Below are 23633 nucleotides of genomic sequence, written 5' to 3'. Positions count from 1 at the left end.
AGTTTCATTTGGCATGTTAAATAACATGGTATTGTCAAATGAATCATAAATCTTCCTAGGTTATATTGTATGAGAAAATATTATTAATATAGAAATTACAGAATTTATATGGACTCCCTAAAATTCTGGTATATCTGAAATGTTACCATTCATAATTCTGGTTATTGTGACCAGGTTACATTATCAATTATAGTGTAATGGTGCTTAACCATGCTTTTAAATCTTTTGTCATTTATAGACAGTTAATTGTTTTCTTCTGATGATTTTGTAAAATGCATGATCTTCAAGGAGATTTACTGATTTCTAATAAATTTCAAACTATAGCACTGAACTAAACTGGGTAAGAAATTTTAAAGGTCTAATGAAAACTCTGATTGAAAGAATTAGTTACATGGGACTGAGTAAAATGATGAATATGGTAATAATTTTTGATTTTGTCTGAAATACTACTCGCTTTAAACCTGTTTCCCAGACATAAAGAAACTCTTCTCCTTAAGCTAGTTATGATTCACAGCAATTTGATAAATTATACCTATGTAAGCAGCCTTGGAAGAGTTATCTTTTCTCTCTATCTGATCCCTCAAGAGACTAAAAACTCTTAGGTCCCCAGTGGCTCTATCAGACAAATTAGGAAGATCATCTCCTAATAGATATAGGAATCTAAAGATATTTTAAGGATTTTAAAGAGAAAAGAATTTACCTAAATCTGTACGGCAGAAATCCATGTCAAGCCCTTGACGTGGCTTTCCTGGCCTTAGAAAACCTTATTAACTTTCTACCCTTAGACTCCTTATTAAAAGTTCCAAAACAGCCAAGTTAAAAAAGCCTATATGATCAAATAATCAGAATTAACTTGTAAACAAATTAATCCTTATTTGGCTATATTTGAGAAAAATGATGGTCACTTTATAGAGAAAAAAGTTTATATATTAGTGGATATTAAACTCTAGTTTCGTTAATTGAGGTCTATACTTAGTAAGACACTTCCCAGATCATTCCTTGATGTTATGTGACATTGCTGAAAAGTTTAATTGAATTATTGAAAGGATACCCTAGCTTTGTTTCTGAAGCTCAATAATCTAACTTTGGGTAAAGTTCCAAAGCCCCATGACCTGCAGCCAGGGGATTATACATACTGGAACAGGCATGACTTAAAGAACTGTCTACAACCTGAATGGAAGGACCCTTTATCAGGTACTCTTAACTAGACCATACACACCAAAACTGAAGGAAACGGACATTCAGAATCATTTCCTATAAGAAACATCCCCTGCAGTGCAATGGCCAATAGAGCACTGCTCACCTTTAAGCAATGCCCAATTGGAGAAAAAGCTACCAGGCCAGGATGAGAAGAAGACGACATCTGAGGTACACAGCTGACCTAAGACACCGGACCAGGCCTGTATACCAATTACTGTGATAATTTCTCCTACCTTTGATTATGAACTACTCCAATTGTTAAGGTTATGGTAAATTAACTATGTTTATTACTTCTGTGTTACATTGGTGGGTTTCCCTACTCCAAGTCTCTAACTAGATAGCCCTCAGAAACGTTATTCTCAAAAGAAATTATAGTTCTATTTAGGCCACTGTTGATCTTACATGGTGGGAGACATCACCTGGCCAATTAATAACTTCCCTGAGCCTGATCATAAATATGAACTTCCTCGTAAGATCACTCAGACTCAATCAGAAACACAAGCAAAATTTTACCCCAGAATATAACTTCTCAACTATTAAATTCTTACTTGTGACTTTATTAACGTTACTAGCTGTATTAGTTATATACTGTCTATTTTATAAAATTGTTGTCTCTTACATTTCCCAATGTGTAACTAGGCCTACAAGATTGATGATGGCTAAACATCTTGAAGAAATAGATAAAACCTATAACCCTGCAGAAAGTAAATATAATAGTGTGATTCTATTTATGGGAATGAACAACGAAGGGAAAACATTTCCTGGATTAAAATAGGCTAGTATGGCAGGCGATCCAGAGAACTTTCAGTATCAACAGGGCATGAAAAATAACCTAACACCTTGAATGGCAGCTCAGAAGATTCTTCACCTGAACTAGGATATGAGCCATCATAGCACCGTGGGACAAAATTGGTCTTGAAATGTCTCTCAAAATATTGGTCGAATTTAGGAACAAGGGGGAGCACTGTGAATGAAAATATTACAATGTGAATGAAAATACTGCAACCATGTCAGTAAACAAAGGATGCTGAAACCAAGTCATCAGCAGCTGCCGCCATCCCCCAGCGAGGACATGCCTGCAGCCCAGCCTCTCAGTCACTCACAGTGGTGCCCCTGAGAGGACTCAGAATAAGAACGAACAGGATACTGGCCCTAGAAAGCTAGGTGCTTGTCAAATATATGGATTCAAAGACCCAAATGATTGCTTTGTCCATACATGGATAAGCACTAAGTACTTGAACTTGAGATACCTGGCTTTCTTTAGATAACAAGCAATCTTATTATTTCAACTACCTGGTCTTTGTTGTAAAGCTCCTATATAATCCTAGCTTCTCCCCTACTCTTGGGTGTAGTCCCTCAGTGTGATCTGAGGGGCGGTCATCCTGGCTCGAGTCCTCCCGACAAATAAAACATAACTCTTAACTTTTAGGCTCCACGTTTATTTCAATCAAGTCCAAGAATAGACACAAATCGTCAATTCTGTAAAGGGACACACTGGATCAGGAACCAAAAGCGTGTTTTAGTCACGAAAATCTACGGCTCCCTCTTTCTTCCTGTCATTATACAATCCCACCAGAACTCATTAGTTTGCTGTCTGCTCATCTGGTAACCAAACTCAGAGAAGAGTCAACTCAGCAGAGCGCCATGTTCGGGAGAACCCCCGTCGAAACACTGCGGGCTGCCTGCCCTCACGCACGCTCTGCTGACCCCTAGTGTCCTCCGTGGAGACCAGGCCAACAGAACTGCTCCAACAGCTGCAAAGTCCCACACATTAAATAAAAGCATTTTATTTTATACTATATGTTACGTATATACTCATTTCTGAAAACAGCTTTGCCAGAAGCCCAAATCTTCAACATTAATCTGCAAAGTCAAATCCGGTCCCCAAGGGAAAACAAGTCTTAAGACAATGCTAAGGCCTACAAAGTCCTCTCCATGACCATCAACCAAACTTCTGTAGGTCTGCAGCTGCAGGAGGCTACATGTCTGCTTTTAAAGCAACCCCTTCCTGCCCTCGGGTGCTACAATGTCCTTCCACGCCCTCCCATCTCAGGGTAAGAGCAGCCGCTGCAGAACCTTGCAGGGCAGCACTGACAGGACTGGACAAAGAGGATCAGAGCTTAACTAAGCCTTCTGATGACACGAGCTTGTCACTCTGTCACTTTACAGATGAAGATATACATAGAGAGAGGTGGGGTGATCTTGCTCAAAGTCACACAGATAATAAGTGACAAAGTCTATAACTCTGCTCCTCCCTCCGGTGTGACACCCCAACTGGGATACACACAGGGCTCTTTTGTGCCTGCCTGACCAGTCTTTCCCATCACTCATGACATACCACAGGGTCTGAAATTAGCATGCATTTTCAGCATCTTTTCCCTCCAGTTTCACAGGAACAAGGCTGTTCGGGCCACTGTATGAATCCCGGCTCCCCGAAACCTCCGTGCTCAAGCTGGTCTTGCCTGTGCATCTGGCCCCCTGCTCAGAGACTCTTCTCCCATGCAGGAGGATGTTTCCACTCTCCACAGAGACACCCACTCCGGGGAGCCCTACTCTCGCCCCCAGCACGGCAGGTGTCCCAGGCCACACCCCGAGGAGCCCCATTAGGACTGTGGGTGCCCAGGCCTGGTAGTCAGACCAGCAGCCTAAGACCCAGGGATTATGCCCAGGTCACCCTGCAAACCTACTGCCCACCTCACAGTCCCCAGCCAGCAGGTCACATGGAAGTCACAGTAAGTGCCCCACCCCATCCAGGAGTCTCTTCATTTGCCAGCACAACTGATGACAGGTTTCCAACCTTTGGTCAGTTTCGCACAAAACAGCACCCTCTACTGTGAAGCGGGTGGTTTTCGCTTCTGCGCCCCATTCTTACTGCAAACGTTAAGGGAAACCAAGAGGCCTTTTATCAACCCTTTTCTGATGACACCCTCCCACCCACAATACTCTCATGCTCAAGAGCTTTGGATCCACGTGATTTTGTTTCCCTTACGCTAAGTGGCCCAAAACACTGAGGGATTCTTTCCCTTTTGAGGGTATTTGTACTCAGTTTATCAGCTTTAATCTGTTTTTGTCTCTCCCTTCAGTGTCCGTAGCAGTTGCCACTTCTTAGTCACTTCAGCAGCCTCCCTCCCAACAACTAGTCTAGGAAATCTGCTGTGATGAGGGGCCCGGGGTCAGTCACAGAAGATGCAACTAAGGCACAGAGAGGCTACATAATTTGCCCAAGAAGATCAGCTTCAACCCCCAACAGTGTGTGTCAATGCCCTCTGTTTAACTCTTATGCTAAGCAAGCTAACTTTTTGTAGATTATGGTTATAAACAGATGAGGTATCAAAATACATACAAGGACACACATCAACTCTAAGATGGTCATTAACTCCACTTTTTTGTTTCTATTTATTTCTATTAAAAAAAATTAAGAACCTCTGCAGTCAATAGAGCAAAATGTTACTGGGGGCTTTAAATCCAGAATATAGAGGTGTTAAGTGTGTCATTACTCAGACTTATTTGTATGTTCACAAGACAAGATGATTTGAATGTAACTCTCCCCTCCCCCTACTCACTACTGGGTCTCACCTGAGCTCCCAGACCACACATTCAAAAGCCTTTAAATTTACCCACAGCTGAACTCATTAGTTTTCCCCCAGAAATCCCTCTGCAGCTTTCCCTAATCATAGCAAAGCAGGACCATCATTTACCTCGTTAATCCACACAGAAACCTTGGCCTTACTCCATCCTACATTCACAGACAACATTCATCCTTTCATTTTTACCATCGAAACATGCCTTCAATCTGTTCGCTTTTACCCACTGACCATCTCACCGCTCAAGGGGAAGCCACCAACACTGCCCACCTGGACACAAGAGTCTCCCAAGTGGCCCCACAGCCACTCTCCCCTGCTTGAGACAAATGGGCTTGTGTCACATCCGCGTCTTTTGGACTCTTTTCAGACCCACTGTTCCTAGAAGAAACTCCAAGTTCTTCACCTGGTGAAACTCTTTGCCATGAAACTGTCAGCTCAGGGAGGGCAGGACACGCCCTCTCCCCTCGGTCCCGCCCTCTGTAAGAGCATCAGCTTGGGAGGACCTGCTGAACTACACCAGCCTGTATTCTAGACCTTGTCTTGAGTTCTTAGCAAACTGCTTCACTTATCCATACAAATCCAAGGTAGATTACAAAGATTTTAGATGTTGAGCTAGACTATTGATTTGAAGATTTTGCACTAGCAACCGGCAAGGACATGTTCAATGATTCTGTCTTCTTAAAACCACACCCAGTTTAAAGGAGTAATTGTGGAATGTCTTCGGATTAAAGGGGACTGTACTTTTACAGAATTTTTGTTTTATAACATGAACAACCTGGACAGGGTCACAAAAGGAACTGCCTCACAAGTGACCGGAGACAGGTGAGAGGCATATAGCAACAGGTCATAAAGATGGTAAGAGTGAAGTTATTTCTCCAACCCCCAAAAAAATTCCTCCAAGAACCGAAAAATCTGAACTTTGAAAGTAAAATAATATCATATAAAGAAATAAAATAAATAATCCTCTTCATCAGGATTTCAAGGTCTGACTGCAGAACTTTTAGCATGCCATACTGAATCCTAGCACAGAAAAGTCACTAGGACAAGTGGTGAGTAATTTCCAGGAAAATGGCAGTAATTCCTCCACTTGTAAGAGGACACACACTCACTTGTAGAAGGTGATTGTAAACCACATTCTGCAGAAATTAAGAAGATTCCGTCACCGCTTCAAGATGGTGATGACACGGTAGGACGGCTTGGATGCATGCTTCTAACTGAGTCACCGGCATTCTTACACTGCAAGGGGATAAGGAGGCCCCCATTCAAGAGCTGAGATATTCCTGTCATGTCTCCCAGGGCTTTCCTCGGGGACTCAGTACCCTGCAGCATCCGGCCCCAGGCGAGGACACGCAGCGTAGCCCACACAAGCAGGAGGGGCACTGTGCTTGAGAAATCCCATCTCCGATGGGAGCAAGAGGGGCTGGTGTGGTTGTGTGAACCTATAAATGCTCATAGAAATACACCTGCATACATTCAAGTGATACAAATAACAGTAGCAGGATATTTAACAAAATTTCAATTGTCAGTGTTAATTTTACCATTCTTTTCCTCTTGTTCCCTGCACTCTGAGACAGGCGTAGGCTCTCTCACACCTGCAGCTCTGATGCAATAGTTGTGAAGTTATTTTACTTTGCTGCAAGTGTTTCCACTCCCCGTGTCGCTGTGACTGTCGTGTCTTAACACAGTCAGATGTCTTCCTGGATCTCTCCCTGAGTTCCTTGCTTCTTCTTCTCAGATCCTGAGATAAAGAACAGGTGAAGGCACATGACTAGAAAAGGCACTGTGGACTTGACCAAAGTTCTCAGGGAACCCCTAGGTGAGTGCTGCCCTTATCTTCGATTCTCAAGGTTCTTCTCAGGGTGACATCCAGACCGGAGACAGTCTTCGACCCAATTAAAAGCTGTGTGGTTTGGGTGCGGGGAAAGTTGCAGGAGCTGGTTCTGGATCCGAGTCCCTCCACACCTCTGCTCCTCTCTCTCCCGAGGCCCCACTTCCAAGCCCCCAGGCTCCCTGACCTTCTGTCCTTCTCTTCTACTCTACTCCAAGCCCTTTTCCTCTTCCTTTATTCCCTGATTATCCCCAGCTGGAGTGATTTTTCCATCACAGTATCTGAAACAATTTCCTGCTGCTGGAAAAGAGGTCTCCAGAGGTCAATGTGCATATGGCGGTTCCTGAAGAGAGCCCATGGTTAGGGGGCACTCACCAACACTCACGGGGCATCAGGCATGTTGCAGGGTTGACCACCCCCAACAAGAGTTTGCTGTGACCCCAAGGCACGCACAGCATACCTGCTCACAAAACTGTAGTTGGGCCACTCATCTGTTATTAAGAAGCAAAAACAAAAAAATTTCTCATATTTCTTACTAAAATCATTTATGAGGTGTAAAAAGAAATTGTAATAGAAAAGAATAAATTTGACTCCATGTTAGATGTGTTCGTTTGGCTTTATACATGTACCCTGTTTGCTATCTCTGCAGCTTTTGTAAAAGAAAGTTGCCTTTAGCCTGAAATATCCAGGAGCACCTATTCTTGAAGGATGTTAGCTCTTCTACATTTATGTAGAGATGGAAAATTGCAAAATAGAGAATAACCTTTGTTTTTTTGGAGGTTTTACGGGGGCACCATGATTTGACACATATGGACAGCTGCTAGAACAAAGGATTCCAAGGACAAACAATTCATACAGCAAGAAGTTTGCAACAACTGACCACATTCCCGCCACTTTTTACTATAAGAGGAGACTGAATTCTGACTTGGGGAAGATAGTTCACCTGGATATCAGTATGCCATCTTCTGGGTCTGCCAGCTTTTAAAATAAAGTCACTATTCCTTACTCCAACACCTCATCTCCCGATTTATTGGCCTGTCAGGCAGCAAGCAGAACGAGTTTGGACTTGGTAACAAAATGAATGCACTGGAGGTAGTATGTCTTCACTTTTTCCTCATTTCCAGTATGTCACAGCCTATCAATTTTATATGCTGTTTAACAACACGACCAAAAACCTATTATATGGAATTGATTCCACAGAAATAAAATTATTTCTACTCTTTCAAAATTTATTTTTTCTTTTCTATTTTATTTTGTTGCTTATAGAAAAGAAAATACAAGTCAAATCATTTTATTTCATGTATTTTTATAGCTACATAATCTAACTACTACAAAGATTTAAAATGCAATTAAAATTGTTCATATATTAGCATAAAGAAATATACACAATCAATGCAGATTAGGAAATGAGTGGATATTTACTAAAAATCCACTCACATCCAGTCTTTTACAAGCATATTCTGGAATATAAGCTCTATTATCCAGGTGTCCCCCACCCCCATTCTCACTGCCGAGTCCCTTAGTAATCAACTACCAAGGCAGCAGCATAGAACCACACGATCACTATTTTAGGTATACATGAGGGAATTAGCTCATTCAATTCTAAAACAGAAACCTTAAAATAAATACTGAACTTATTTTCAGATAAAGAAAATTGGACACTAAAAGAACAGTTTCTCCCCCACATCACAAAGATAATAACTGGTAAAGGCAAGATTTGAACTCATCTGCCTGATTCTAAAAACTAAGGTGGAAATCCCATTTGGCTGGGGAAGGTCCAGCAGCACAGCCTATCATCCTATCTTCGTTCAGATCTAGCCTTAGACAGCCTGAGACCGTACCCCATTCCTATGGAAGTCGAGGGGAAATGATAACAGTAAGGATTTTATATTGAGTAGTTTCTTAGGTCTCATTTATATATAGTGTCAGCAGGTCAGCAGAAAACTCTGGGAAATATGAGTGGGAACTCAATATATCAGGACAGAGTGACCTTCCCATGAGAGTCCTCATGGACATAAACTAAATGCAACTGAGCAATGAAAACTAGCAAGACCATGGAACTCAAGCAAGAAGGATCCCTGCCATCCCCTCCCAGTTGCCTCTTCACCCACGTGGACAAGATGGCAGAAGACCCAGTTTCTTCTCCAAGTTACAACATCATGGATTCTCACCCATAAAAAGTTACGACTCCATGCTGTCTTAAGTCTTTCCAACTCAAATATGATGACACCATTATCTCAGCAGAATGTCTATGTCTCACTTTCTCTCTTCTATTAGGAGACTATATCTATAACCACAAAGCAGAAATCCAATTAAAAACACCATGCACGAAGCCTGGTGAAAGTCTGCATAAGAGACTTTGTTCTCACGCTCAGTGAATGAAAAGTCAGAAAAAGTAGTCCTCCCTCTGCAGGTGGGAGGTAGCCTGATTGTGTGTGTGTGTATGTGCATGCGCGTGTATGTGTGTAAACCAAATACAATGTATTCTGGGATGTGTACAGATTTTTTTTATGTTACTGTCATTTCATGAGGATGAGCAAACCTTTAAAGTAATTTGAATCTAGTGTTCTGAAAGAGTCTCAGGCTCTTTTGGTGGAGGATGGGAAAGGGGAAAGGCAAGGAGGAAAGATGTAAATGAAGCATAGGAGTAAGAATACTGCTATGGAAAGGCAAGACATTAATTTTGTTCCTACTTGCATTACACACAAATTAGGGACTGGCTTTCCCCCATGTCTTGTCAAGCACTAACTTGCAGAAGAAGAGGCGACAGTCCATTTTTCACTGAGATTGTGACTGTACGTGGCATCTTATAGACAGAAATTATTTACCCTGATCAAACACTCAAGCAGCAGGCTGTAATTCTCCTATTTTGAGAGACAACAAAACAGGAGTTGAAAGAGTGTATATAACTTGACAAAAGTCAGAGGACCAGTAAACTAAAGAGGATGAATTCAAACTCAGATCTGAATGCAGAGTCTGATATTCCCACTCCCAGGGCTCGAAAATCCTTAACTCACAGGCTCCCCAGCACCCCTGCATTGTTCCCAGCACCAAGCATTTCCCATGGCGATGGTCTCCAGCTCTCAGACACAGCACTTTGTGCAGCCAATAACCTCCATTCGACCTTGATCATCTACCTGCCTCGCCCAACAGGCTTCACAATACAGGCAGGAAAGCTGGCTTTCAAGTGCATACAAAGCCACCCCTGTTCTGACCTGGCCTCTTCAGTGGCTTTTCCAGCATAAAGGCAGCCATAAAACTGCTCACAGTTTGTACATGAGCCACATTACCTCTCTCCATCTGTCTCCCCACCTATACTACTTAGCTGTGACCATTTTGATAATGTTGGAAACAAATTTTTAAAAACAGAAAAGAAAGGATTCTGGAACAAGTACTTAATACTTACAATTTTAAATGACAAGTTACAAAGTGAGTATTTACAAACCGACTCTGCCTTCCTAAGTGTCAGTTTTAACAGTTACAGAATATAAGAGCAAAAACTTCTCACTTACAAAATTAACAAAAACATCAACAATAATCTGGAATAAACTCAAAAACAATGCCCATGTTGTACATGGAGAAAGTACAGGACTGTACTGAGGGGTAAAGTAAGAGGTGTGAATGTAGAGACATCAACATATTTTATGGAGGAAAGCAGTTTTGTAAAGATGTACGTTCTCCTAAAGATAATTCAAAACTTACTAAAAAATCCCATGACAACTCTTATCTATTTTTTTAACTTGAAAATAGTAGTTTAGAATTCTTCAGGAGTAATAAAGTCATTATACTAGCCAAGAAAATTAGGGATGGAAAAAAGAATAAAAAAAATCACACCGTCAAATATTATGTAAATTTTTACAATATGTAAGAAATAGCGCTGGAGTAAGAAAGTAAGATTGATAGAAATAAACCATGAGCTCAAAAAGAGACTCTAGTGTATATAAGTATTTTGTACAGGTGGGATTTCAAATCAAAGAGCAAAGTATGAATTCAATAATAGTCCTGGGACGATCAGGGAATCACCTGGAAAAAACAAATTCTATTCCTGTCATAATGACCACAAGAAAAATTACAGATAGTGATGTAAATTTCAGAAAGTACTAATAACAGAAAACACAACCATTTGCTCATATTAATTCAACTTCTCCTCACTATGACAAGTACTATTATCATCTCCATCTTAGAGATTAAAAAAACTACAGAAGAGATTTATACCATTATAAGAAACTATTCCTAAGGTTAATATCAAGGATAAAACCCAAAAAGTAGACATTTACTATCTTAAGATTATTTTGGGCCACAACAAAGATAAACCTACTGAACAAAATGAAAGGCAAGAAATGACAAGGAAAAGCTCTGTGATACATGCTGATGAAGACAAGGGGTTAATTTTCATAACATACAAAGAGCTGTCACAAAGAAACAAGACGCTCCCTCACTTAAATGTGTGCAAAAGTAAAAAGGAATCATTCACTTTTAAAAGTCAGAAGGCTAATGAGTGAAAAATGCTCAATACATCACTGGTCATCAAGTGCAAACTAAAACAATGAAAAAGCACTTTTCTCAGCATATTGGCAAATATTTTTAAAAGATATTCTAGCTAGTGTACATCTTTCATAGAACAAACTGTGAGTGATCTTTTTGGAGGACGACATGCCAATGGATATGTAAACTCTGAAAAACGTGTGTACACACAGACTGAACTCCACTTTTAGGAATCATTTCGTTAAGGAAAAAAATCAGTTCAAAAAGATGTACTCAGAGCATTTACACAGCACTGTTTACAATAGTGGGAAGAAAAGCTGAAGTGAAATCATATTCAGCTATAGAGAACTGGTTACATAAGTTATTCTACATCTTTTCATTCCCCACAGGAGAAGGAATTTCTAGAGTCACTTGAAAGGAGCCTGTGATGTATACAGTTGTCATATCCAGGGACTAAATTTCCAGAAACCTTAACTAAAGGAATACTCATACAAGATCACAGAAATGTTTGTACGAGAAGGATGCCAGTCAAACATCCTTTCTGGCAGTGGAAAATGGAGAAAACTTATGTGTCTACCATCAAGACAATGATGCGGTAAATCAAGGTGAGCTGTGGGCACTAAGGGTCCGGCGTTTCGGCGTAGTCCAAGGCCTTGTCCACAGTACTCTCCCACGAAAGGTGTCCTTACACAAGAGACCAAACCTGCACATCAGGAGACCCCTCTACTCTATCTGAAAGGACCGGGTGGGTCTGGTGTGGGAGGACATCTATGATATACACTTGAGTGTATAAACCGAGCTGCAGAATACATATAGTATGGCCTTATTTTTCAATAAAGCATATATACACACAGATATACATAGATTTCTCATATACGTGTATGTATGTATGTGTATATATATATCACATAGGCATAAAATTCATGAAATATATACACCACATTGTCAGCAGTTTTTACTCTCAGGAAAAATGGGAAGGGATGTATGGGCCTTTCGGCACCACCACAGTACTCTTTTCAGTATTTCAGTTACGTATACTTGGAATTTAAAGGTTTATTTAAGTCCGGAGAAAAATGGACGATGCCTCCACAAGACAGAATGCTATACTGGTCATTAAAAATCATGCCAGGGGAGATAGAATATTGTAGAAAAATGTGTAATAAGCCGAATGGAAAATGGAGGTCTCCACACAATAAACAGGCACAGATTGCTCACTGGCTTTTATGACAGAGGTATTACACACTGATGAAAAGAACAGAAAGTAGATGTTAATGTGTTACTTATTATCTCTGAGTAGTGGGATCAGGAAGATCCTTTTGCCCTTTTTTCAGACTTTTATATTAAATACACTTTTTTTCATCTAAAAAAAGCATTTTTAGATGTGTATTACCACACAGTGAAAAAAATACACGAGTACTTACAGAAACAAATAACTAGGAGACACCGTAGCAGCGTCACACAATGTAGAACGGGCGATCCTGAATAACACCGCACAGTTATATAAGGACCCACAAAGTGAGAGCACCTGCTGTAACAGGACGCGGCCCCCTTCTATTTGTCAGCAATGTCTTCAGGGCTGAGGCAGTTCTGAGCACGGCCAGTGTCAGTGCTGGTGTCTGGATGGATGCCACTGGAGGTGAGGGCACCTGCAAGCCGAGAGGAAGGACAGAAATCATCCTCTGCTTTTTCTGTCTTGTTTCATTGTTACTTTAAAAGAGAGGCGTAAATAAGATAAAGAATCTTCCCTACTGAAATTTCAGTAATGAAACCGTTTTTAAAGTGTTCACAACTTATATTCTGCCTATAACTGTCTTTTCAAAAAAGCATCATATTTATTAAATGTTAATTAACCTGTTGAAACCTATTAAAGAACATGAATTGCACTACTTAAAAGCACCACGCCTGTAGTGACTACTTTAGCTGTCTTGACGGCAGTGAAGTTAGCCTCCATCATCCCGTGGCCCTGAGCTTCTGACGCTGGTAAGAAAGCACGCTGCCACCTCAGATGGAGAGAAATAGTGAAAGCATTTTTTGAAATCTACAACACTGACAAAGCATAACTGACAAATCCTAGCCTCCTTTGAGGCTGTCATTTTCTTTCTGTGGCCAACACCCGTCAATGAGCAGAACCACCCCATTCCTGAGCCATGGGACTCACGTGGGAAGCAGTTTTGGAGAAATTTCCAGGTATAGAATGTAACCAACTATACATAGAACTCTGAAAAAAGAAAAGGAGCAATACTCTGATTTTGGAACACACTAAAAATATTCTCCTGAGCCTTAGTAGCTGGAAAGGCTGAGCTTCTCCTAAACCACTTATTTATTTCACAGCCAGTGAGCATCTCACACAAACCCTGCTTCCCTGTGTCTACTGGGAGCCTCAGGCACACTGTTGCTGTCGATCTTATCAGTCACAGGGCAGAGGCTTGTGTCTCATGCCTACAACTCTCACACAGGCTTACCTCCTAGACTCACTGTCTGAACTTGGCCCCATTTTCTCACCTGTTTACTTGGTATCTGTTCTTCTGTAAGCTGCCTGAAGTGCTTTTTGGAACAAGTCAGAAGGATCAGTGGATTGAGAAATGGACAGATGGACAGGTGAGAGATGGGGAGACAAACAGAGAGACTCCAAGGAAAGGGGAACAAAGAAAATTTCCTATGCAAAACCGTCTTCTAGTCAGGGAAGAAAACCACCACAGAGAAGTATGAAGAGGCAGGTGGCTTAGGACTGTCTCCTGGATTCCATGAAAAGTCACACCAAGAGATGAGAGGGTAGAATTATAAATAATAAAAGAAAAAAAAGCATGCATGCTTGAAAAATATATCTACACTATGTACTTTCTAAAGAATAGATTCAACTCAGCAGGGCCCAATAACACAATTCTTGGGTATTTACAGAATTGAGAATCCCATCTCCAAACCACAAGGCATCCATTCGGAGCACTGAGTGTCTACACAGTGCGGTCATAAGCCGTCACCGGAAAATCTATGCTATCCTGCACTTACGAGGAACGAGCAGCTGTGCTCGGGCTGCCCACATGCGTCATTTACACCCCACAGCACTGCTACGGGAGGGGGACGCCTAGCGAGCCCCATCTCTACAGGACCAAAAACAAGTCCGGGAAAGGATAAGCCGACCTACCAGTTCTCCATCTCACAAGACTGGTCACTCCAGAGCAGGAATCGAACTCAAACCCACATTTGCAACCACAGTACTACCGTACTTCATGTGCTTTTTGTGTGCATAATACATTTGTTTTGGGCATGAAAGGATATTTAATAAATGATCGGTTGTCTTGTCTATCCAATTAGCTCACAATCTTTATTTTTTTTGAATTGTACACTTTTCCCCTGGAGAAAGGAACGGAAAGAGCAGGGGTCAGAATAAGGTGGGGCTCCATTCTTTAACTGTTACCTTATCTCATTCAAGTCCTGAACCAGGGAGAAGGAGCAAACGTTCTCTTCATCTTTTAAAGAGATTGCTCCACTGATGGTGACTTACTCAACTCCAAAACCAAGTCTGGGGGAAGGGTGCATGCAGCAACCAGAGCAGTATCACCTGTAGGTAGGTGAAAAGAGCTCAGGGGATGGCTCAGGGGGTCAGCCTGATTTAATTTGAATCTATAAAAGAATACCACAGTCTAAAAATACTAGCATGCAATGTATTTGCTCTTTCCTGATATCTAACAAGTTTCCACAGCCCACATGTAACATTATCGTAAACTAGTGTAAGGAAGAGTCCACAGACAGGGAAAATCAATGCCACAGGCAGGCTGAAACCCAGGCTGGAGGAAAGGAAGAGAAAGGGCATAGTTAAGAAGAGGGGAAAAGCTGGGAAAAAGACATCATCACAAGGACTCTAAAGCATCATCCAGCAATCATATAATCAATCATTCAAGAGAGAGTTACTGACGTCCTATTTTGTGCAAGATTTTACAGAGGGCAAAGAAAGGCCGCAGCGTCCATGGTGACAGCAAGTGGCAGGGCTATAATACAATTTTGATCCTGGTACCTTGCACAATTGTACTCAGTATAAAGGTAAAAATATAAAGTAAAATAATACTATGTAAACTCTACGCATTGTTGACAAAAAATTAATGAAGACCTAAATACCAGGACAGACACACCATGCACATTCATGGATCAGATGACAGCGCTCTTGGAATGGGAGTGCTCCCCAGAGTGATCCGTATACTCAACGTGGTCTCGATCACAATCCCAGCGGGCTCCTCTGCAGTAACTGACTAGCTGCTGCTACAACTCATATGGGAATTCGAGGGTCTCAGTAACCAAAACGTACTTGAAAAACAAGAACAATGTGAGAGGACTTGTAATTCTCAATTTCAAACCTTACAACTGTATCTCCAGGTGAGATTAGAGGCCATTTTTAAGTTATTACTGTGTTTATCCTTATTTTCTAAATTGTGTACAATGAATATATCTGTTAGAATAAGAAAAATAAAAAGTAAAGTATCTTTTAAAACATGCACACCGATTCATTCATTGGGAAAAAATTATTTTAACTATAAAGAGGTAAAAACATATCTAGTGAAAAAGGAGTACTTAAAAACAAGTGTGCATTTACAATTTTCATAAATTGAAAACTGAAAAGCACAAATACATCAAGTTTCTAGGGAGACTGGTGAAACATATTAATAGCTATTTTCAAAAATTCTAATTGAACAATGAAAACTCAACAAAGGGAAATTTGTGATTAACAACCAACTGGAAACACATGGAGAGCAAAGGCCTAGAAATCACAGTTCCTTTAACTCTGCTACTAACTCAATAGGAGAGGAAATTCCTCACTGAGGGGACAGTGGAATCCCATGCATAAGACAGGATACACAGTACAAACTGCAGTAGTATCGGGCATGAATTCCTTAGAAGAATTCTAAAGTTACAACATTGCTGAAAAACTATAAAAACACTGACAGACAGATTAAAACACACAGTCATATATATTACATAGAAACTTATGAAGCCTGCTCCCATGTTGCATAGAAATACAAACATATTTGTTCATTTATAGGCACTGGTTACTTTATACCAAATAGAATATTTCAACTAAAAGAAAAAATCAATACTACACTCCTCTTGTCAAAACTACTTGGTAAGTTACCCTGCTATGTAACCATAAAGTGTCTAAAATAGGTCTAAAATTAGTGACAAAGATCTTTGTATGTTTCTTGAATTCTTTTAAAAATTCCAAGCTTAATTTTAAAATAGATCTGAGCAGAATTTCTATATTATCTTTTCCCTCGTGAAATGAACAACACAGTCTGTTGTAAAAATTCTGTCCTTACAATGATTCACGAGCACCGTATCCTCACAAAACTGCTGGACAACAAGGCACTATCCAGACACTGTGACCAAACAAATGAAACACAGGGAAGACAGTGACCCTATTCTAGAGGGCTTATAAGCCGTGTCGACACCTGGTTTTTATTTGATTGTTTTGATTGGCTATCAAAATAAAATCAATCAAGTAATTTCTTCTTTGAGCATTCTGTAAGTCATGACTGTTTTTAGTGTCATGAGCAGGAAAGACTTAAGCATGACTTGATTAGGTCAACTAGCAACAATCATCACTGGAGAGTGAGTAATAAAGAAGTTAAGTGATAGCAATGCTTCTGCCTACATGAGACCTAAAGTAAATCAACACTGATATCCGAAATGAAAATAAGGAGATGAGGTCCCTAATGAGAAAACAAACTAACAAGAAATCAAAAAAGGACAGAAGTTTTCATTAACGATTCCAGGCAGTAGTGGAGCATGTTGGTGAAGAGCACAGATGCTGGGGACAAACATGAGGGTCTGAATTCCCACAGCACTGGGTAGCTGTGACACTGATATTTCAGTGAAATTTTCTGCATCTGAGTCTCCTATCCATAGACTGGTGACAACAACTGCACCCATTTACGAGAACGGTCCTACAAATTAAGTTATTTTATATATAAAAGTTTAAATAAAATACCTCAGATTTTAAATAATACCCCAGAATCACAAGGAACAAAGAAAACAGATAAATTGGAGTTCATCAAAATTTAAAATTTTGCTTCAAAGTGCACCATCCAGAAAGTGAAAAAACAGCACACAGGAGAAATTTTTTTTAAATCATTTATCTGACTAGGAATTTGTATCTCCAAATGAAAAAAAACAAACAACTCTACAACTAAACAATAAAAAGGCAACTCAATTAAAATGTGAATAAAGTATCTGAAAATTTATTTTTCAACGAAAATATACAAATGGCCAATAAGCAAAATGAAATGATGTTCAATAGCATTAGATGTAAGGGAAATCAAGTCAAAACCTCTAGAAGAAACCGCTTCACACTCACAAAAATAGATTATAATAAAAAAAGAATAACAAGCACTAACGAGGACACAGAGGAAGCGGAGCATGCAGCCCTTGCTGATGAGGTCGAAACACAGCATGGCAAGTTTGGAAAACAGCCTGGCAGGTCCTCAGACAGTTGAACATTTGGTTTCTGAATGACCCAGCAATTCTGTTGTCTGGGCACACACGTAAGAGAATGGAAAACTAATGTCCAAATAAAAACTCCTAAAAGAATATCCACGGCAACACTACTCATCACAGCCAAAAAACAAAAACAACCCAAATGCCTATCACCTGATGAATGGGTAAATAGTGCGGCCCAGCCATACAGTGGAATATTATTCAGCAATAGCAAAGCATAGAGCACTGACCCAGGCCACAATCTTGACAGACATTGAAAACGTTACTCAGTGTGAAAGAAGTCAGTCACAATAGACGGTTCCACTTACATAATGTGACTCGATTTACATGAAATAGCCAGCACAGGCAAATCCACAGACAGAGAAGAGTGGATCCTTGGGGCTGGGGGAGGATTGGGAAGATGGGAATGACTGCTTATGCATACGGGGCTTCCTGTTGAGGGGATGAAAATGTTCTAAGATTGAATGGGATGCACAATTCTGGACATAGAGTAAAAACTGATATACATTTTAATGGGTGAATTGTATTAAAACTGTTAAGAAAAAAAGCACCTCGGGCGAGTACCTTCCATAGTAAATGCAAATTGCTAATTTTTATTAGAGGAAGAAGAAACTGCCCTCAGAATGAAAGCAGGAGATCAGCAAATGTGAGTTAACCGAAATTGGACAAGAGCATTTCACCTCAAACAGTTGCTGAGTGTAAACGAAATATTCAGAAATAGGAAAATCAATTTCACATCAAGGAGAAGCATTCTGCTTCAAATGCAGATCAAGGCTTCAGCAAGCGCAGCTGCTAGAAATGACCAGAGAAGATACCTGCTTCTAAAAACAAGCACCAGAGCCAACAAGGAAATGGTGGTGAGGAAAGCAGGCGGACAAATATCTGGAACAGTTTGCTACAAATAATTTCTCCACTGAAAATTTAAAAATAAAATGAAAGTGATGAAATGCTCTGTTGACCTCACGTGAATGGGCTTCCTTCGGTGCTCGATTGTTCTGTAACCCCGATTGAGAGACTCAGGAGAGTCAGCATGGCTCCTGGGAGTCCCCAAGTTACTGCCCACCAGCACGCTGACCACCATCACATCTGCCAGGTTTGAATTGCAAAGAAGAGACCAACTTCTGAAAGGCAGAAAATATGTTAACAAGGGAAGAAAAGGCTGCAGTCAGTCCTGGGACAGAGGCCCTGAGAGCAGAGGCCAGAAGTCTGCAGGTGAACTGCTGTGGCCCTGGGGCAGGAAGGGAACACAGGGGAGCATATCTCAATTACCTCCTCTCTCTCCCTCGGGTAGGAGATATAAAGCCTGCATCGTTCTCACCTGGAACTGTGGGTTCTGGCTGGCAGAAGTCTTACCTACAGGAAATGATTACTCCAGACTTTGTGGAAAAAGACAAGAAATTGAGAGGGATTAGGGAGCCAACTCCAAGAGCCTCTCAATTTCTCCCATATTTATTGTGTATAATCAAAGGAAATATTCATTAACAGTTATGTGATAGTAAGGAGGAACTCCGGGAAAGACAGGGTGAGGCAGAGATTGTACAATACACAATGAGTACAAAGGATTATTGTATCTTTAGGGAAGTCATGGGGTGAGGGGAACAAGATATATTTTAAGATATGTGAATTACAAAGCAGACTACCAGACCAGCCAGGTCCTTGTTTTCGGGATAATAGAATATCTAACAGCACACAAGCCCAGCGTTTATACCTTAGGGCCCCGGTCCTTGCTTTGCAACCAGCAGAGTGCTATCTAAAACCTCAACTATGCAAGAGAAGCATTGTCTCTCCTTCTTAAGGCAAGGAGGCTGGAGAGAGGATGCACAGGCACTTGCTTGCAAAGCAGTTTCAAAGCATATTTTTTCTTCTTAAAGATTACAGGCGACTGGGGTGTGTTACAATTTGTTAACCCAATCATGGGCTCCCACATGGAACCATTATGGAGGACAACTTAGGGTGACAAATCCTTATTGTGGGTCTTTTCCTGCCAGCTTCAGCCACTCTAGCAGTGTCTAGGCACATCCATGAATAACGATCATAAAGAACCACCCACACTCTTAACTCCTGGTGCTTGAAACTTAATTTTAGCTCTACACAACTTACCGTAGAAAAGTTTCAGAAATAAAAAATATAATATTCCTTTTATATTTCAGCATATTACTGATTTTTCTGATTGCTCTAAGCTGCTTCATCTTGGTAAAGCACATAATTCTGCAGCTGAATTCAGTACTTTCCTTTGGGCATATCTAGACAGTTTGGGCTCACTAACTTCTGTTGGTCAACTACCGATACACTTAATTGATTTTTTTGTTTATCAATTTCAGCTGGGAGGAGAGGGAGTGTCACTCTGTTTTTCAGCCCACCCTCAACTCTTTTCTCATCAACTCAGGCCTCCTGAAAACAAAACATAGAATTTGTTTCCCTTCTACTCTTTCCACACACCCAACAGGATACATCAGCCTCGAGAAAGGATTCAACAAAAGTGTTCAAACAATAATCTACAAACCTGAAGCAACTCCATCTAAGAATCAAGATACACAATGACATGAGAGTGTGTCAGGCACAAAGCATGGGTGAGGCTGACCACCTCATTTCTATTTTTCAAAGGAAGGAAGTTTCTCATACTTTTTTATTATCACTCTTTGTCATTGTTTCTGCTTAAGCCAATAAATAGTTTATGAAATAATTAAGCACTGCAAAAACAGATATTTGCTGTATTAATTACAGAAGGCATTCAGAGGTGATAGGAAAATCCACCTCTGTAAATAATCAAAAGTTCTTCCCCTCTGAAGAACACGTATACAAAATGCAACAGAGAATTCAAATTCTTGTGGAGAGGAGGAAAATCCAAAGAATCAATGCAACGTCATTACTATGAGTCAGTAAAAAATTCACTGGTCAAACATGCTCAATGCATTCAAAGAATTTTAAAGGCACACTGCAAAGCATTCACTTAATGATCTGCAGGCTAGAGGAAGAATTTCCCTCTTTAACCGACAACAGAAATCAATAGGGTGCCCCACCAAACAAGGACCAAAGAACAATCAGGTTTTTAACAGTTGTGATAAATCAGCATGTTCTAAAGATCAAAATCCAGAAATTTTAAACATTCATTCAAACCACAATGAAACAAGCACTTAAAAAAAAACAGAGAAACTAAGCACATAGATCATGTACATATATCAATGAGAATTTCTTGTACGGCTGGAAGTAAGAACAGTCTACAGCTTTTACTTGAAAAATAAAACTACTTTTAATGATAACTGCTGAAACACATTTCATCATTCATGTTGCCTTGAAAAATCTGAGGCACTTGTATCTGATCAGAAAAGCCATTCTGAGAAATAGTAGGTTACAATTCAGTGCCAGTTTGCTTTAGAAGAAAAGAGAAAAGAAAAGCTACAGTTTCTCATATCCTGCACAAAGTGTGAAGTGCCTCCTTGCCTCTTTCTCCTCCCATTTTCTAAGCTCATGCTCCCCAACACTTCTGAAACAAGTACGAGAACCTCTTATTCCCAATATGCCAAATGACAAAAGAATATCAATTTATTTGTGTAAATATATGACTACACCATGAACTGGAGGAGAAAGGTATCAGAAGTCTATATGGAAGTTATTTCTACCTTCCTGAAATCACACACAAAAACGTTCACACAGACACAGACACATACTCCCTGGATTACTGGGCACTTCACAAGCTTAGTACTTACAACTTCTAGAAGATAACTTTGTAGTTAGTTTAAAATACATAACTGTCAGCTTTTGAAAGCCTAGATCATCTGCTAAACCATCCAAACATCAAAGAGACCCAATTAGCCTTCTCTGTAGAATGTAATTTCCCTTGATGGCAAAAGGGACCCTAAGAAGTACTGGATCAAAGATTCATGTTTATCACTACCTATGATCGTTTTTAAGCACATTAACAGATTCAGAAATGTATGTCCCAACAACATCTATTCTTATTGAAATAGCATACGTTTTCAACTGTCTATACAGAGACTAGATCCCATGAGGGTGTTTAAGAGCTATTTTGTGTATTGCAATATTTATTTTAAAGTGCAGACAAGGAGGGTGGGTATTACTTAGTTGTAGAGCATCTGCTTAGCATGCACAATGTCCTGGCTTCAGTCCCCAGTACCTCCAAAAAAATAAATAAAAATAAGTGCATATTGAAAAACAAGAATAAAGTTATAAAAAAAATGCAGACTTAAAACCACTGCAATCTAGGTGCTACAATTATACTAAAAAAACAAGTGTTTCTATCAAATATTGACTATATGCCAATCACAGAGACAACCACAAATCACACCTGACAACCATCACGTGTGATTCTCAGCAACCCTACTAAGTAGACACGGATGAGAAACCCAGCGCTGCAGAAGAGGAGACGGAGTTCGGAGGAGCCGGGGACCCTGACAGTCCTGCTCTACGTGACACCGCGTCAGCCCAGGGCAAGCGCTGACGGAGCTGCTCTGAGGGGACACCCAGCTGCATGGAACCTTGGGGCACTGTGGAGTCCTAGAAAACACTAAAAATTTTTCAGTGAAAAACCAGCTCAAATGTATTACACTGTGTCGCATCCTTTAAAAAGGGAACATGACTGAGACCTTTTTGATGCCTCCGTGTCCTTTCTGCCATCATCAATTATTTGCCCTCTCAGCACGACCAATGATGAACTAGACCCCATATGAAGTGCACTCAGATGGAAGAGCTTTTAAAGTTATTTTATGAAGTTTGTAAGACTCTGTCTATGCCTCACACAGGTGGTCATCCATCATTTCTCACCGGTGTGGACGTACCACCTGAAATCACTCCTTTCTTCTATTTAAGATCCCTTCATCTAATCCAGACATTTCAAGGGCAAAGAAGTAGCTCAACCACAGACAGTAACAGCTTTTCACCAAATGGACTCGAACAGCCCATTGGACTACCTGGAAGCCCTTTTCTTCTATTAAACCCACTTCCAGGTACTTCATCATTTTCTGATTGGTGAACTTGGCCTCTGACTGGCTTACTCAGAGAGCTCCCAGCCTCACATCCGGGGTTGGGAGAGGACCCTGCAGTTGGGGGAAATCAGTGCTGATGGTGGAAATCCTCCAGCCAGGTCTGCATGGGTAGAAGTGCCACACATGCTCAGAAATTATACCGTCAGCACCCCTGGGCTCCCATTGACTGGTTTCCCATTAACCAAACTCATGACACACTGATGAAAGGAAACAAGAAACTTAACTTATTAATGTAACAGAAGATGTGAAACTATGAACCAGGCTGAAATATCAGAGTTCAACCATGAGTACATTTTCTCCTCCACCTCCCAATCACGGGCAGGCAGTCACATGGCAAGCATGGACAGAAGCAAAACAGGAAGGGTTTCTAGATTAACTCAATGGACTAAATTTCTGTTATAAGAACAGATATACTGCCTGGAAAACAATTAACATCAATCACGGTGCACTCTCTGTGGACAGTGGCCGAGACACGACTATGAGAACCTGTGTAACTCTCCTTTCCCTGTCCTTTCTGGGCTAACTGATGCACAGAGGTACAGAGATTCTGGGATGCAGATACATCTAAACACCCAAAGCCCATCTCTGGGAGCCTCAAAACCAGACAGCCAGGGTTTAAATACCAGCTGTGCCACTTGCTGGTTCTGTGATTTTGGCCAACTTACTTACCCTCTGTGTGCCTCAATTTCCACACTGTAAACCTGGGACAACAATCAAACCTTCCTTACTCGCTTGTTGAGAAGATTGAAGGATTCATTTCTGTAAAACTCCCAGAAAAGAATGTAGCACACTTTTGGTGCTCGACGAATGTCAACTTAATATCAAAGTGATTTACAAGTCTCCCTTCTAATCATCTTATGTGTTTCCTGGCTAGTCTAAGTCCCAAAGAAAATCCTTATTTCTACTTTTATAAACTCTTGGGGAGCACCCTTCTGTTCCATCCCACCACCTGTTTAAACCAAGGGAGGTGATGCCTCCTAACCACTCCTCTGGGACATTGAGAGTGCTTCTCCCTTCACACCTCTGGCCCCTGGCCCACACCTAGCACTC

At 40.7% G+C, this 23633-nt stretch overlaps 1 protein-coding gene across 3 annotated transcripts in view; it reads right to left on the bottom strand.

The window, feature by feature from the left end:
• Nucleotides 1-23633, bottom strand: part of LOC140688385 (trafficking protein particle complex subunit 9-like) — a 488572-nt gene that overhangs the window by 102095 nt on the left and 362844 nt on the right. For all 3 annotated transcript variants that reach the window (XM_072947071.1, XM_072947069.1, XM_072947070.1), the window contains one exon: nucleotides 12519-12743. The gene's annotated coding sequence lies outside the window, so the exon portion shown is untranslated. The remainder of the gene's footprint in view (nucleotides 1-12518; nucleotides 12744-23633) is intronic.

This window comes from Vicugna pacos, chromosome 22 (genome assembly GCF_048564905.1).
Source record: "Vicugna pacos chromosome 22, VicPac4, whole genome shotgun sequence".
Taxonomy (NCBI): Eukaryota; Metazoa; Chordata; class Mammalia; order Artiodactyla; family Camelidae; genus Vicugna; species Vicugna pacos.
This window is presented reverse-complemented; position numbering and strand designations above follow the sequence as displayed.